The sequence below is a fragment of the Podarcis vaucheri genome (assembly GCF_965113315.1).
Source record: "Podarcis vaucheri genome assembly, chromosome: 1".
In the NCBI taxonomy this organism is placed as follows: Eukaryota; Metazoa; Chordata; class Lepidosauria; order Squamata; family Lacertidae; genus Podarcis; species Podarcis vaucheri.
In genome coordinates, this window is record NC_138759.1 from 19,901,187 (window position 1) to 19,906,421 (window position 5,235).

Below are 5,235 nucleotides of genomic sequence, written 5' to 3' on the forward strand. Positions count from 1 at the left end.
TAAATTTCTCACACTGCACTAGAGCAGGGGTCGGCAACCTAGAAGAAGAAGCGGACGAGTTTGGATTTGATATCCCACTTTATCACTACCCGAAGGAGTCTCAAAGCAGCTAACATTCTCCTTTCCCTTCCTCCCTCAAACAAACACTCTGTGAGGTGAGTGAGGCTGAGAGACTTCAGAGAAGTGTGACTGGCCCTAGGTCACCCAGCAGCCGCATGTGGAGGAGCGGAGATGTGTAGCTGGTTCACCAGATTACGAGTCTACCACTCAACCACTACACCACACTGGCTCATGGGCCACAAGCGGCCCATGGGGGTCGTTTAACAGGCCCGTGGACCCCCACCACCCACTCGGGGACTCCCGCCGCCCGCTCAGTCAGCTCCCATGCACTACACTAAAGTGGCGTGGAGTGGAGTGGGGACCGCCTTCCATGACGCTGGGTGGCTCCCCATTGGCTGCAGGAAGCTCCACGCCATGTTCGTGTGTGTGTGTGTGCTTTAGCCCACCGTGGCGTCTGCAGGACCGTGAACCAGCCCAACCCGCAAAAACTTTGCCGACCCCTGCACTAGAGTGATGCTACATCGCCGGCTATCTGTGAGATCAACAGGACTGCTAGATCCAACTGCCTGGAGTGACTCAGAAGGCTAGAACTTGGGCAGCAGTGGAATGCTAAGGGGAGCTGAGAGCATGCGGCAACTGCAGCTCCTGCTAGGGTGCTTGGCACCTGGCAGCCGAAGGCCAGTTTCTGATGATGCGCCTGTTCATAGAGGCAACAGCTTCAGGGTGGCCACCATGGACTGCCCACAAAGAAAATGAAATACATCACCGAACAAGACAAAAGAGCAAACGGGTTTGCAGTGAGTTTTCATTTGTTAATTTACATCTGTTGATGCATATTTTTTTAAAATAAAAAATTGCTATAATTTAAATAGAAATCCAATACATTTCACTAGAGTGGGGGGGGGGTGTGTGTGATCATCTGGTGACCTATGTTCCTCTTCAGTCTACTGCTAAACTGTTGGTGGGTAATTTCATACCTTCCTGCTCTCCTTTCTGAAGGCGCTTCATCTTTAAACCAGACTTAGACCAGACTGACCATCAAACAGAAGACTGTACTCAGTGAACAGGGCACTCTAAACAACTGCTCCAGGAGGCTCAGTGAATATGTTGGGAAATGGAGCGTCAACTGGCAATCGTTGGGTGAGCTGCTCTCTCCAGTCCCTTGTAGTCATTGAATTCCTTTCAAGAAACCATGTCCTACAGTCCTTGCCATGATTTCTTTCTTTGAACCAAGGGGCAAAACACAAAGGAACTCATATTCATTTAGCCCTCATGGTCCCAGGGCTGCATCTGAAAAAATGTCGGCAGGGGACTTATCCACACTTCTCATTCCTCAATTCTTTCCTGGTAGAGGTCTGCATTTTAACACTCAGTGTCCAAGCATTCCAACCCCACAAGCTTTCCCCACGAAAACCCGCTCTTTAAAACTATAAAAGCAAACGTCGATTCAGGCTTTCTGTGGATTGGTATTTCTTCCAATGGAGCTTTAAAAAGAGGGTTCTTGTGGGGAAAGCTTTGGGAGGGTGAGTGGGTGGGTGGAAGCTCTCAGAAAACCATGCCTGGAAACTGCAGAGGAAAGGTCAGTGTAGATAAGCCTGGTGTCTTTTGTAGGTCCCCAAAGTGACAAAAAAACCAAAGACCAGATAGTGCTAAGGACCCTGCAAACTGAATATTTCGTGTCTGCATTTTGTCACTTCCATTGGGCAAGGCTTCAAGTCGTGCCTTGCCAAGAAGACTCCAAGAGAGACATCTCCAGCTCCTTAAGCTGCTCTTTATTTCTAGTCACTAGAAAACTTCCCATCATTAGGATTGGCGGCATCTTGTTTCTTCCGCAGAAATCAATGGGAGCTATTAGCTACTGTGGGTGAAAGTCAATAGGCTGCAAATGAGAAGGCAGTTGATGTGGGAGCAGAAGCCGCTCCTTCCCTTCCACCCTGGTGTTAGCAGCGGCAGCATCTCAGCCAGGAAGAAATTTGGTTCAGCTTGCATCTCCGGTGCGAACTTCCCCAAACAACGCACAAACTGAAACACCGCTCTCCTTCCAAACGTGCCCTTCTCTGAATTTTGTGATTCAGCGACTCCTGATGAAAAATGTGTGTGCAAATGTGCATCTTAGGAGGAAGTCTGTATAAAAATGCACGTACAGGAACTCAATACAGTGGAACCTCGGGTTGTGGACATAATCCGTGATGGAGGCACGTCCGCAACCCGCAGCGTTCGCATCCTGAATCACCACGTCTGCACCGGCGCTGGCACGATTTGGTGCTTCTGCGCATGCGCAAAGCGTGATTTAGTGCTTCTGTGCATGCAAGAGCGGCGAAGCCCAGAACTAACCCGTTCCGGTACTTCCAGGTTTCCCACGGTCCGCAACCCAAAAACACGTAACCTGAAACGTCCATAACACGAGGTATGACTGTATTTCAAGAGCTGACACAAAATTGAATGTAATAGTAACTATTGCAAATAAAGGCACATTAGTTAGGAACATACATTGCAATGCTGGTGAATAGTTATGGAGACTATTTTTAAAGGAAATTGGCAAAGTGATGCAGAAATGTGGCAAACTGAACTTAAAATTGGGGCAGAGGATGATAAAACAAAAGAAACCGAAATGGACCGATTCACCCATCTACAGCACAGATAGGGTGGAAGGTTTGACACCCATCTTAACTGCACCCCATATAATTAGTATTATTTATGTCACCTTTCCTCCGGCAGAAACTCATGGCAGGCCCTCCACTTTCTCCAAAGCACAGGAGGACATGAATGTGAAATCAGGATATTTGTACTGCTATTCTTTAAAAGTTAAATAGTAGGTGTATGCAGTGCTTTTCTTTAAGGAGGAGCGAGTGCTGGTACTCCAAACCCTTGAGTAACCTTGGGGGGGGGGAGGCACTGTGTGTGTGTGTGTGTGTGTGTGTGTGTTTGTGTGTGTGTGTGTGTGTGTGTACACATGTATATTCTCTGGGATCATAGCACTGGGGGCCAGGGAAGTGTGAACCTTTCCTCTGACACACAAACACACACAGAAACACATACTGATGTCTCAGTCTGATTTGGATGGCATAATCAGTTTGGTTCTTAGTGGGAACCACTGGCTGGGTCAACATTTTGAGAGGTTCGAAATTAAAAAGGCTAGGAGGGCAGCAAAATGCCAGAGGCTGGGATCAGAAGTGCTTGCTGCAACTTACTTGTATTTATTTAGTATTTTCACTTATAGCCCACCCTTTGCTAGATGATCCAGGGAGATCACAATTCAAATTAGGATCACAAAATAAAACTACAAAAACAACCAATATCGGAAGTACAAAACAGCAACAGGGCACAGCAGGAGGAGAGAAGGTACCCACGCATCCAAAGGCCTGGGCAAAGAGGTGCCTCTTGTCCAATCCTGGAAACGCAGACAGTGAAGCTCTTTGGAAGTGAGGTCATTTCCCCACCTGGGGACCACCACAGAGAAGTCCCTGTCCTACACTGCTACCCCTCAAATCACAGAGGGTGGTGGCCAGGCAGGTCCTTCCCTACTGTTCCCTAAAGAACAACCATGTGCTTTCACTCTCTGGGGCACGACAGTGGATGTGAACCATGAGTACGTACCACAGGTTTCTGTGTACATGAGTAGCTAAATGGTTGTCATTCTGATTGATGTGCTGTAGAGAGTGGGAGGCAGGATCCAGAAAGTGGCGCCGATTCTCACATAAGGGAGAAACGCTAAAAGAATCAGGACACTTCTGAAGGCTGTGTAAAGTAAGGCTGCACATGACATTTACGATATTGAGACTGACATCCCTGGCCAAGCTTCTTAACAGCTTCCCCAGTCGAACCACCAGGGTGTTAGCAGTTCCAGAGTAAAAAACGAGCATCACTCCTGGGGAACATCAGCCGAGACTGCTACCAGGAGGACCACCAATATTATTACTAGCTGCAATAAAAAAAGCACTTCTTAAAATGTTTTTTTCCTCCACCTAATTGTCAAAACTGAATAATATTATCAGCTTTTTCATCCTTTGAGTATTTCTCTAATAAGAAAGCAGAGAGATGCACAGCAAATAAAAGCAGAAGATTTGAGGATGCAAAGCAATCATGCAAAATGACTTTCATATCAGTTCGATAAGCAGCTGAAATTTAATAACTACATCTCTCCTATGGTGCCAGATGAAAGTTTAATACTTTATGCTTTGCTTCCTTCCCCCCCCTTCCCTTGCATGATGCTCATTCAGAACCATAACTTTTCCTTTTATAGTCTATGGTGTATGTTTTTTTTTTGAGGGGGGTGGTGGTTGACAAGGTGGAGGGAGGTTAGGTGTTGTGGATTAATCAAGGCTCTGGAGACACAAGTCAAATCCTAGTCTAGTCTAGAGAATAATGTTTCCCCCTCCCCAGCAAAAGAACATTGTCAGTCATAAAGAAAATGATGGGATGTATCCAACGTATATATTAAATATGGATTAATCCCAACACCAACGCTCAGGGAATACCTTCATTAGGACTGATAAACATGTTACAAAGGAGTATCTACGTCAGGCTAGATCAGGAGTGGGGAATCTTTTGCTAACCAAATGTTCACAGAATCATAGCATTGTGGCATTTTGAGTCATCCAGCCCAACCCCCTTGCAATGCAGGGATCTCAACTAAAGCATCCATGACAGATGGCCATCCAACCTCTGCTTAAAAACCTCCAAGAACTGAGAGTCCACCACCTCCTGAGGAAGACCATTCCACTGTCAAACAGCTCTTACCATCAGAAAGTTATTATTGGTGTTTAGTTGACATCTTCTTTCTTGTAACTGGAATCCATTGGTACAGGTCCAACTCTCCAGAGCAGGAGAAAACAGGCTTGCTCCATCTTCCGTGTGAAAGCCCTTGAGATATTGGAAGATAGCTGCCATATCTCCTCGTTCCCAGGCTAAACATGTCCAACTCTCTCAACTGTTCCTCACGAGGCTTGGTTTCCAGACCACAGATCATCTTGGTCATTCATGCAGATGAACTACAAATCCCATCAGCCCTAGCATGCATAGCCAATGGGCAGAGCAGATGGGAGTTCTATAGCTCAGCAACATTTGGAGGGCCAGATGTCCCCCACTCCTGGGCTAGGAAGATCTTTTCGACGTTGCTTCTATCTTAAAGGCACAGTGCTAGCAGAGGACTAAAAATTTTTTATACAAGTTGCA